Genomic DNA, 12,938 nt, shown 5'->3' on the forward strand with positions numbered 1-12,938 from the left:
AAAAAAAGAATGTATGTCTAGCTGAGTGGTGGTGGTGCACGCCTATAATCCCAGCACTCATGGATCTCTATGAGTTCGAGGTTTACAGAGCGAGTTCCGGGACAGGTTCCAAAACTACACCCTTTCTTAATGGGTTAATATAAACTACAAGAGCTAATAAGTATACTGAGTTAATGGACCAATCAACTTTATAACTTATAGAGATCTCTGTGTGATTTTCTTTGGGGCTTGCCCACTGGGGGGGGGGGAGTAGTCAGGACAGAAAACCCCAACTAGCAGGCCCTCGTGTTACACAAAGTAACTGAGAATTTTGAGGGGAACCCATGGTGTCTGATTTTGCTTCCATCAGCTTGTGGTGGTCTGGAAGAAAGGCACTAGCTTGTTCTTTTTCAGCTTTCTCCTACATGGAAGACAGTTCTTAAAGTGTGGATTGAGTCACCAGAATGGATGGCATGATCTCCCTAGATTTCTCTGGGCCTTTAGGTGTGTAAGCATGCTGGAACTATCTTATGCTCTTGGCAACTAGAATTATCCCCTTCCTCGAAAAAAGATGGTTTGATTGTGTCCATTGCGCCTCTTCTCTCCTGGGAAGTTTTTCACTCTGTGGTTTCCATCATGCTTAACAACAGATAAATAAGTTCTAAAGGATGTAGCTGACTAGATTCCTTGAAGACAGTAGAGAACTGAACGCTGAAATGTGTGTTTAGTTATAGTTATGACTCAATAAATAGTATAGAATGGCAGGCTTACTTCTGTGTTTTTTATCTCTTCTTTTTCTTAATGAGAGAAGGTGAGGGAAGGAGGAAAGAACCAAGGGAGGAAGAGACAGAGAGAGGTAGGAACAGGTTGTCTTTGAAGGCAGGCATGAACCCTGAGCAGTTAAGGAGACTTGTGTCTCTGAATTTCTCTTTCATTTATGTGCCCAAGGCTAGGTTCCTTATCATAAACTCAGAATTCGGATATTTTTTTTAAAAAATTATTAATTCATTGAAGACGTCATACATTCATACAGCACATTTCGATCAGATAATCTTCAATTGCTTCCATGTTTACCTCCAGTTGCAAAAGCTTCAGGCCCCACAAAACATGGCAGATATTCTGCCCAAGAGTGCTATCTTTTCTCCTATATACATATTTAGTTTCACATTCAAGTCACTTGACCTTTCTCAATTGCAGCCCCCTTTACTCTAAGCAGAGCAAATGCTAGGACTGTTCTGAAGACTTTAGGAAAGCACTGCATAGCACATGTCCAGTGACACTACCAACTGCTGGTATTCTGTCCTACATGTGGGCACCCTAAAGAGAATTCATCCCTGAAGCAGTTCAGCACATACTGAGCTATGACCCATCCTTTAAGAAAACAGTTGAGTTGCATGCATATCTTCTGGCACAGGGCAGTCAGTTGTGGGAGTGGGGCCCAGAATCTCTATTTCCTAATTTGTGCAATGAAAGAATTAACACCAACCCAAAGGATAATGTGACACACACAGAGACACATGTACACATGAGAGCACAGCAGAGACTAAGGTAAAATAATGTTCACTAGTTACATAGGAAAAAGCAAATCCTCACTCCTCTCTGTTCCTCAATAATGGAAAAAAGCAAGTGCAGTTTGAGACCTGATGTGGGATGTCCTTCTGTATGTGTTGCTTTTATTGGTTAAGGAATAAAGCTGCTTTGGCCCATGGCAGGGCAGAATATAGCCAGGATGGAAGAGATATATAGAGAGAGTAGGCAGAGTCAAGGATATGCCAAGAGATAGAGAGAGTCAGCAGAGTCAAGGCGATGCCATGTAGCTGCCGAAGGAGAAAGATGCTACCGTAACCTTACCAGTAGCCCATAGCCTCATGGTAATACATATTTTAATAGAAAGGGCTAATTTGAGATGTAAGAATATGCATAAGCTATTGATCAAACAGTGCTATAATTAATATAATTTCTGTGTGATTGTGCAGATATAGGCAGCCAGGAAACAAACGAGCAGTCTCCATTTACAGAAACTCACTAAACACCATAGAGTCCCCAGGTCTACTCAAGGCCCCTACTCATCTTATCCTGTCCTTACGTGAAAATTTTCTCCCTTTCACCAATATAACTCAAAGTTTTAATTGCCTAGTTACTTTCTTGGGTCCTTGGTAATTAGATTAATCTAGAGTCCTGTGGCACAGGCCCAGGTGTATCACTGTGTTCGCAGTTACAGCAGCAGTGGACTGAAGTTTAACACATACAGCAGGAATATCCCATTGTTTGTCTATGGAATTTCTCACTCTTTATTTATTATTTGTTTATTTATTTATTTGTTTGTTTATGTATTTACTTATTTATTTATTGTTTCCTCATAAAAGTAACAGCGAACAATAGGTATTAGGCCGCCTGCTATGTAAAACTTTTACATTCTGTTCTCCGCCTTTTAACTTCAGAGAAGATGTGACGCTGGGTGATCTCAGGGACTGGGAAAACCAAAACATTTTCCCACTGTGCTGAGTGAGTGATGAGGTGCTTCCAGGCCAAGCTGTGCTTCATTAAGCTTCCATGTCCACACTTGCAAAGTGGAAATTTATTGACTCCCCAGAAACAGAAACCTTCTCTTCAGCTTCCTCCAGTAACATGTCTGTCTGTCCCCTGTGGTCTTTGGTCTCCCAGTTGCTTGTGGGGACCCTTGCCATACTGGAGACAGGGCAAAGCTCTAGGGTACTGCTTTTCCTTCACTTCTTCCTGATGTTCTGGAGGTTCTGTCTACATTGGATATCGACCAACACCTCCACGTCCCAAGTGTGATTCGGCCAATGGAATGGAATGAAAGCAATATAATGTTTTCCTCTGTTCCTCAGAAAACCTCCATATGCTTGTCTACCGACTCCCTGTCACTTGCTAGGATGATTAAGCCAGAAGAATTGGGCTACATAACTGGGCTCTGTCCTCACTTCCTGCCTCTCCCTTTCCGTCTGACTCTCTTCCCTCTCCACCTCTCTCTCTCTTTTTAAGTCGACACAATAACTGTACACATTTATAGAGTGCAATGCATATACATGTTGTGTAATGATCAAACCAGGGTAATTATCACATCCAGGACCGCACACATACGCAGTTTCTTTATGGCGGAACTTACAAGATCTACCCTTGTAGCTCTTTTATAACATACACGATGTCTTTAGTGAAGATGGGCGGTGATACAGACTGGCAATTGTAGCCAGTCACTGCCTAGTCTCCTCCCCTCCCCCATTTCCATCCTCCACATCTCTCCACATCCCTCTCTAGCTGTCCGTTCTGCACAAGATCATTGTTTTAGATTTCACAAATAAGTGAAATCATAAGGTGTCTTTCTGTGTCTGCCCTAAAGCACTGAAGTGATGTCCCTAGGTTCATCCTTGTTATGACAGATTTCACTCGTTCTTGTGGCTGAATCATAGTTCATCTTCCACATGGACCACATTTTCTTTTGCTGAACACTTGTGTGGATTACATTCTTGCCTAGTGTCATGCTTAAGCCTAAATCACTGGTTCTAGGATTTTCATAAGAAAACTGTAAACAGTCGTTCAAACGGCAACATTTCTAGGCCACTTCCCAAATCTGCTAGCCACTGATGGACAGCCACTTCCCTAAGGCATACTGGCTGTCCATAAACTTCCAATGCCATACCATCTGACCCAAGGCCCAGTCTTTCTCACAGGAAGGAGGGGAGGCCAGTTGTGCACTTGCTACGTGAATAGCATCAAGTGACAACCCCCCCTACCACTGCCAGAACGTTTCTTTCCCAGCATTGTTCAACTAGGAAATAATGAAACAAAGCGAATTGGCAACACACTCAAGTCCATGTCAAAGGGAAAGCAGGTAAGCCAACCACGCCACATTGACAAGAGGCCATTTGTTGTAAGCCTGGTGAAATGAAAGCCCCCTTCAGAGGGGCTCATAGTGTCCTGGCAGGACCTTTTAAGTTGTTATTTCCTGTTGGAAATATCAGCATGGTATTTGCATCGATTTAGTATGCTAAACCCAGGACCCACACCCTCCCACACACACATCTGCCTCCATGTACATGGCGAGAGTTACGTGGAAAGCTCTGACCCAGTTGATAGGCCCAGGACCTGGTGGCGAGGACAGCTTTTGTGATTTGCCCAACAGTGAGTTTTTGCAGAGTGGTCTGATTGGTAGCCAAAGAAATGGTTCTTCATGTTCTCCTGAGTATATAAACTTCCCTACCTCTTTTTTTTTTTTTTTTTTTTGCCTCCAGCTCTTGGGTACTCTTGATCCTTCTGCATCCTTTGCAAACTTGACATTCATTCTGTGAGCTTTCATACTTATGAAATGGGTGTTTATCCCAGAAGAAGTTGAAAAATATATTTTAAATGCATACAAAGCAAGTTATCCTTGACTTCCAACAATAAATACCTACTGTTTACATGCACGTACGCATGTGTTTGTGTATTTCTTTCACTGCAGACTCCACACTCCCTTTTGTGTGGTGGTGTAGCTGCTATTAGAATAAAGAATCTTTCTCACCAGAGATCCATTCAGTTGCATAACATAAGGCAAGGAAAATGAGGGTGTCCATAACCTTAATAGAAACAAAAATGTGCGCTCATTGATGTTTTCCCCCAATACCTACATTGTTCATGTTTCCTGGACTGACAAATCTACAGCCTTCAGCAGGCACTACTGGGGAAAGAGCTGACTTAATATTTCTTCATATATATGACCTTGCAACAATGAGTAACTGTTTTACCGTATTAAATCATACCAATATATGATGGTCACCATAAAACAAAATATGTACATCATCTAGGAGAAATTATTTCATAGAAAAACATTTATTAAAACAAAATTTAGACAAAGGATGTAACTCAGAGGTAGGATGCTTGCCTACTATGTGCAAGGCTCTGTGTTCAATCCCCAATACCACAATAAAAAGAGAAAATAAAACATTAAGACAGACAGATCAACTGACAAAGTCAAGTGTCTGCAGTAATGTTTACTGTTTCCTGGAATCCAAATTTTGTGAGTGAGTCCACCTATCTGTCATGTATGCATAGAAAGAATTCTGAATATATAAGTACTATATGGACATTATTGTTTGTTGTATGTTTTTGTTTCTACTTGATTCTTTACCATCCTGATTTTATTTCAGAGAACATGTTGATCCAACAATGATAAAATAAAATAAATTATCACTCATCACTGAAAACAAGCAAGCACAGACAACCCCGTCCTTCATGTAGAGCCCTTGGGGGTTCAAGGATTCAGAGCTTTTGCTTATTTTGAAGAGTCAGAAAGTAGTTGAGACAGAAGGTATATTATTATTAAGGTACGTGAGCATTAGCTATGAGCCAGTTTACTAAACATTTTGAATCCTCCCTCCCCCATATCTTCCGATTTCCTCAGTGACAGATAAAGCAAAAGCTCAGGCAACTTCATGTGGCCAAAGACCATCCAGGAGGTGACAGAGAGGGCCGAGCCTGTTCTGGTGGCTCTTAATAAACTCTGTTTGCATGAGAAAGAAAGCCCACTTTGGCCACACGTTGTGCGTCCTTTCTCTTGCTTGCTCACACGCCCATGGATCCAATGTTCCCTGCATAGCTTTGATAGTTTGTTCTCTGGAAGTAGGTGGGTCATGACCCCATTCCCACCACACTACTGAGCTTCATTTTCCCCTCGTCTCATTAGATTCCACAGAAATTTCTGGTTACGCAACAGGTGCCAGTATTGAGGCAAGCAGTCACATCGACTTGTTTTGATTTCGGCCACGGCATGGGTGATGCTCTTAATGTGACATTCTTCTCAGAGCCAAAAGTTACCACGGGGCTCTAGAAGTTGAAGGTCAGAGTGCTAGTGAGCCAGGATGGTGATGACTGTGTCCTGTGAGTGTGAGTGTTATAATAATCTCTTGACATAGCTAAGTAGCACGTTCAGTCCCAGATGCTAGCAGGAATGCAGTGCGGTTGGACAGAGCACTGGGTGCTTTGCTACTGGGTGCTTTGCTGGGTTAGGTCTACAGTCAGGACAGTGGGTTCCACTGCTGCCAACTTAACCCTTGTCAAAGGACTAGCTATGAACAGCTGTGCCTTCTCTCTAAGGGCAGTTTCTTCTCCCCAGGCTACAAGCTGCCTGATAAGTCCTCACAGGATGGATAGACAGCATCCTCCTGCTGACAGGCCTGTGTGTCCTCTCTGGGGGGGGGGGGGGGGGGGGGGGGGGGGGGGGGGGGGGGGGGGGGGGGGGGGGAGGGTTGGTCCACAGAAGCAGGGTGTAGAATTCACAGTCTTTCTTTGCGCCTCCTACAAACTGCTCTGGCCAGATGTGAAGTTCAGAAATAAAGGAACGAAAATTCTGTTCCTATCAATGTCACCAAGGAAGCCTCAAACGAGCCTTACAATTCAATTTAAAATCTCGGAAATAGAAAGGGCGTGTTCCATGCATGGCTGCTTACAGGTGTGGCAGGGTGTCTGTCATCTGATGCCACCTGTTCTTCCTGTTCTTGCAGTCTCTCCTTCCTTTTCTTAGGTAGAGTCCTTCGAAAGCTTAAGGATTTCGTTTGTTTATTTCCATAGTATGTGTGTGTGTGTGGATGTTTGTGTGTGCAGCCTGACACAGTGTCTGTGAGGTGGTCATAGGACTTTCCAGAGTTGCTTTTCTTTTCCTAGCGTGTGAATCTTAGGGATCACACTCAAGTCCTCATTCTGCTTTTGTTGCTGTTTGGTTTGGGGTTTGGGGCTTTTTTCTTTTCCTTCTTTTTTATTTTCTTTTTCTTTCTTTTGTTCTTTCCTTTTTCTTTCCTTTCTTTTTCTTTTTTTGTTTTTATGAAACAGGGTTCCTCTCTGTAATCATCATAGCTGTTCTGGAACTCTCTTTGTTGACCAGGCTGACCTCAAACTCCCAAGAATCTGCTTGCCTCTGTCTGCCTCCTGAGTGATGGATTTAAAGGCTTGCCACCACAGCTGGGCAAAGACCTCACTGACAGCAAACACATTTCTGGAGGAGTTGGGACTAACACACACATACAGAGAAAGAGAGAGAGAGAGAGAGAGAGAGAGAGAGAGAGAGAGAGAGAGAGAGAGAGAGCCTAGTTTACAATCTACCTTCATTTTATACTCTCTCTGAGACTCTGGGCTAAGAAGCATCATTTTCATGGCACTATTTTCACGTTAGGCTTGGTAACCAATCCAAATAGAGACTAGTGTCCAGGAGCCTCTCAAGGATCTCCCCTCAGGAATCTCCTCTGCAGAAGCTGCCAATGCCCTCATATCTCCACCTCATCCCTTCTCAAGACAGTTGATCAGGCTCAGAGAGAGGAGGAGCTAGGAGTTCACAAACACTCTCACCTAAGCCGCCTGGGGGGCCGCTGACCTAGTTTTCCTATTTTAATTATGTCAAGTATTTCACACAGGCAGTAGCTTCCTGGAGGACAGCATGAGCTCATGGTCACGGGGTTGCCCCAGTCACAGTTGTATTATACACACAACAGCAAGCTCTCCCCGACAGCTGTTCTATGTAAACAGCTACATTAGTTACATCTTGGAAGCATCCTTTGGGCCAGGTCCTCTGGGATTGGGTGCAGTCTTTGAGGTGGGCGTCACGGCCCTGAAGAGAGAGAGGCAGGAAGTTCTCTCCTGCCCGTTCCTTCTGTTGTCTAAATTGTTTTAGAGTCACCACAGCTGTTTACTGCGGAGTAATTGAGTTCATAGCTGCGGTTCTGCGCGGCCATGAAAGGGGACCTCCATTTCCGCTCTCTCTAGAGCATGGTGTGTGAGCACTGATTCGTCCAAGGCCCCACGGTAATCCCCACACTCCCTCCCTGGGAATCCCGCACCACCACCACCCAGGCCAGGGAAGCCAGTCACCAGGGCGTACTTAACACTGCACCAATCATCTCTTATTTTGGCCTCAGTAACAGCTGAGCCTGAATTAATATGTATCATTATTGTTCCCAGAGGGTGGGGGTGGGGAGGCCAAGAGGCAGGAAGCCCTGAAGTCCATTTGAATACTTCTAATGGCTGGCGACTTGCCATGACCAGATAGGATGCTAACTGACCTTTTTCCAAGATCATTGTTTGCTAAAGGTATCTCCATCTCTGCTAAACATATCTATGTCTCTCCGTCACCTTTAGTGCGGGCACCCTTATAGCACACAGGCCCACACCTTTGGCTGCTTGCTTAGTCTGAAGACAACCAGTTGTTCTCTTCCCATGACTGAACACTATTCTCCCTGCAGCCGGAGGATCAGTACTCTCCATCCCACAAAGTTGCCCCAGGACTGCGAGGAAAGTGCCTGGTTTTCAGGGCAGAGTAATTGGATACTTACCGCCCCGCGTTCCGCCTCCTCAGCCCACACCTGCTTTAGCCAGCTTGTGACAGGAGTGAGCAGCTGTCATCTACCCCCTTTAAAGTCAAGACCAGTTTATCAACACTTCTTCATTCTGACTTCTGAGGTCACCCCAGATTCCGTTTGTCGTCCCGCCCCCACACACTGCTTCTTGAGATCGTCTCCAGCGCTTTATTTACTGAACCTTGATGGCAAGAGCGACCAAAGCAGAATTCTATGGCAGCGCAGGATACTTTCCGGGTGCGCAAGTGAGATCTCTTACCACCCTGCTTTGTTTACCTTGTGGTCGGTCCAGGAAATCCTTTCAGTCACCTCTATTTTCCCTTCCTTATCTGTACCCCAGGTCCTAGGGATAGAACCCAGGACCTCACGTGTACTAGAGAAATACTCTCCCAGGGACCCCACAGCCACTTTGGTTCATCTTCTTCTCTTTCCGCACAGCTGAAAGCGCTGGAAACACCCGGGGAGGGCAGTGGCTGTGATACACAGGTGAATGTTTTCTTCAGTCCTGGCACAGGTGCTAGTCTGGTCATCAGCCCCATCCAACTGACATTCGAGCCTCAGTCTACAACCCTGAAAAGCCTCTTTTCCCATCCTTCCTACCTTGGCCATCTTCGCAGGAATGCCACTCCTCTGGCCCCTTCTGCAGGGCTCAGAGTGTTGCTGTCTCTCACCCCATTCCCCACTCCCACTAGGGACTATCTCTTGTCTTCCCCAGGACAAACCTGGGTAGAAGATACTTCAGGAAGTCTTTCCTTTTCCTTGGCAAGGTAGGTTTGCTAGCCACCAGAAGCCCTGAGGCAGCTTACTCCCAGTCTCTATATGTCTGATTTTTTCCCCCTCAGCCACCTCTTTGGACTGCACAGCAGAGGAAAGGGTAACCAAAGTACTGCTGTAAGTGGCATTCACCGAGCAAGCTTAACTGGGCACGAACATTCAACAGGAGCCATTTCTGCTTTTCCTGAGAGCTCAGGCAGTCAAAGCAATACATGGCTAAACAACATAGTATTTTTTCTGGACCAAAAATTCATGACTTGCATTACATTACTTAATTTTTATTTTTCTATACACAAAGGTAGAGAATCTATGCTCGTGTTAAAAAAAGAAAAAAAAAAACAGAATAAAAAAAAAAACTTGACCTTACTAAAAATCCAGTTTACAAAGCCCATACTAGCAGGGTGTGTACTTTTTCAGAAAAACACTTGTGTAACATTGAGCAGAGCAGACCACCTGTGGCTGACAACAATAAGAAGCACTAGTTAAATATTTACTACGTTCCAAGTGGGCATTTTCCTATGGACTTTGAATTTTCACTAATAACCCAGTTTACAAAAAGGCATGAGGGTAGTTTACCACAAAAGAACTGGGGCATAGAATAAGCTATTACATTTCCCAAGGCCACAGAGTAAATAAGTTGCCTAAGTGAATGGAAACCCTAGTTCACAGAACTCCAACTTATTTACCTATTGCATGGGCACATGGATATTAGCGCTGGACTGTCAAACAGGCTGAATTGATCCCATTCCCATCACATGTTGCTGATATGTCCTTAGCAAAGGAACTGTTTTGAACCTCATTTTTTTCCATCTATGAACTGGAAAAAAAAAAAAAAAAGCTAGGGCCTGTCTTTTGGGTTGCCTTAACAATCCCAAGGGTATATATGACACTTACTATATAATATTTAGTAACTACACCACAGTGTGTCAGCGATGATGATGAATGTTCTTAATGAAGAAGTGCCAGTGTCACACACCTGATTTGCGCCGCCTCTCTGTGGGACCATTCGCCCTGTCCTACTAAACAAAGATGGCGCCAGCAACTCTGAAGGAGCCGTGCCTTTCCTTTCTCCATCTAAAGGCATGTGTTAAGCCAGATGTGGTGACTCACCTTTTTAATTCTAGCACTGGAGCGGCAGAGACAAGAGCATTAGTGTCGGTGTGAGACTAGCCTGAGCTACATAGTGAGCATAGTGAGTTCTAGGACAGTCTGGGCTACAGAGGGAGACCTTGTCTCAACAACAACAACAAAACGTTCACATTAATGATCTTGAATTTTTCTTCCCTGTTGCATTCCAGGGAAGTGAACGTGGGCTATCAATTAGGAAAAGTAGTCTGTGGTCTTTCATTGTGTGTACCTTGGCTTCCTTTGGTACAATGTATATCAGCTGCCCTGAGAAAGTTGTTTAAATCACATGAAAAAGTAAGCTAATAAACTTTTCAGTGATGGAAATGTTCAGTTGGATCCCCTACCCACCCACCCCTGCCTTGCAAAAGGTGGGAAACCATGTCTGCCCTACTTCCCCCAGCTGGACCCCTACTGAGAAAACTATGAGCAAAAAAAGTGGCGCCCAAGTGCCTTCCCAGGGACCTAACTTTTGACCACACTTGTGCACATCCCCAACTCCTGGCTGGCACGTCCTTACCCCTTGCTTAAAGTCTCTAAAACCTCCCTGGCTTAGCATAGGTGTGAGACTTCCCTGACACAGGAGCCCATTCTCTGACACAGGAGCCACATCCAATAAACCTGCATTTATGTGCTTTTAATCTGGTCAGATCTGGACTTTTGCACTGGCAAAAAAAAAAAAAAATCTGGAATATTAATAGCTAAATAGCTAACCCTTTTCCCCCTTTTGTGTAAGTATGGACAATTTATGCAACAGTGACAAATTCAAGATAAATCACGCAGTGAAAGTTTGATTCTGATTTTAGAATTTTTAATATAATTCGACTCTAAGTATGATTTGTCTTCAAGAATTATTTTAAATTATCATCATCATCATCATTATTGTCATTATTTTAAGCGCTGATTTCATTTTTGAGCACACATGTCTCCAGATCAATTGGTCAACTATAACGTGGCTCCCTCATAAAATGCTACAAACTGGTAAGGCTCATGGCTAAAAACAGCTGAAAGAGCACACGCAGAGAAACAGCCAAGGCTGTGGCTTGGTTGCCTCGAGCATTTGTGATAAACTGTGGAGTGTTCATTTGCAGCTGCTTTTCTTCTCACTTGTTCTGAGGGGTTTGTCAACCGGTATACACTCTTCAAACGGCCTTTTGCTGCTAACAGGCTATCCCTTCTGCTACTTTCTGGTTAAACAGTCACTTATGAGCAAAGATAACCAGGCTCTAGAAGTTTCTGTGACCTCACAGTGGCCACTGCTATTCCCTGACCCCTTCATGCGAAGCCTCTGCAGGGCTGACACCTGTGAGCCTCTTAGAAGCACAGCAGAGAAACTCAGGGAACCTTGGTGCATATTTTACCACCTTAGCAGGCATGGCCAGACTTTTAACCCTACAAAAGAATGGCGTCATCCCCAGAGTGCCTGCTTAAGAGCCTCTCAGCTGAGTTACAGAAGAAAAAAAAAATTCTCAAGACCCATAATGTTTTTAGGAAGTTTTGTGTTGGGCTATACGAGTTACTTACTATCTTTGACCGCATGGGATTCCATATGGTCTGGGGGTCACAGGTTAGAAATGCCAGCCAAGGTTTGATGGCAACCGGGGAAGTTTATAAGATGTCATTCTAATAAGTGGTTGTGCAGGTAAAGAAGCTAAGCCTTCAGGTTTTCATGGTTCCAGGTTGCCTGGCGATCACTTACGTTAAACATAGTTCCCAATATATAATCTGATTTCATTGCTGGTAGTCAGCACTAGGATTGAACCCCGAGTCTCACACCAGCTAAGATTTAGCCACAGGCACATTTGGCTATTTGGGTCAAAAACATCTATTGAGTAGACAAGCCATAATTGAAGAAGAGGAAGTGGGATGCTGAAAAGAAAAGGCTGACGTTCTGAGCATAAACCAAGAAGAACTGATGCCTTCGTGTTTCCAGATTCTTAAATGGAAGTCACAAAATTCAAGAGTTTTATAAAGGCGCTATTTGAAGTAGGATGCTGGGTGCCCAGAATAGATGTGTGGGTCTGGGAGCTGAAGAGCAGCCAGACTGCACATGAAACCTGCCACTGGGAACCCACATGGAGGGCTGTTCCAAAAGTCATGAGTAATTGAGCACTTGGTACTCAAGTAATTCTGACTAAGATGTTTACAAATCTAACAGACTCCGGCTTTAGCCAGAGGCACAACATTTTGTCACTCTGTGAATATCACAAAGCGAACGATGAGAGCTGCAAAGTCCCCTGGCCATATAATCTTATGCAGTTTCTAGCGTGTATGTGTCCCAGCCTTGACAGAAATGGTGTTTGCCACATGACTGTGTTTAGCAGAACACGGCACAGAAACATAAATGCTAGAGAATGCCCTGCTAATATTTGAGACAACATGCACCCCAGTGCTAGCCCTAGCTGAAGTCACAAAAGCAGGTAGGTCAGGATTCCCTTCATCTCACTTCATAAAGAGCTTCTCTCCTTACAGTGGAATTGACCAGTTTCCTTGGAAACCAATGTGTCTAATCAATTGTTCATCCAGATTCTGTCATTTCCTTTACATTACTCGGGAAGTCTGGGAAGGTATTGTGCGTGCTCTGCCATCACAGCACTAAAAAGAAACTTAATCTTCTGTGTCAAGATTCAAAGTAACTAAAACTATTGAAAATAAGCATTTCTGCTTCTTTTTTACTTTTTTGTTTTATGTGTGTGCATGTCTGTGCGCACGTGTGTG

General features: G+C 44.0%; 1 protein-coding gene across 3 annotated transcripts in view; it reads left to right on the top strand.

The window, feature by feature from the left end:
- The window catches only part of Egfr (epidermal growth factor receptor), a 173,170-nt gene that overhangs the window by 70,611 nt on the left and 89,621 nt on the right, over positions 1 to 12,938 (top strand). The window lies entirely within an intron of this gene.

Source organism: Alexandromys fortis, unplaced genomic scaffold (assembly GCF_014885135.2).
Source record: "Alexandromys fortis isolate MF-2015 unplaced genomic scaffold, M_Fortis_MF-2015_v1.1 scaffold_7, whole genome shotgun sequence".
Classification (NCBI taxonomy): Eukaryota; Metazoa; Chordata; class Mammalia; order Rodentia; family Cricetidae; genus Alexandromys; species Alexandromys fortis.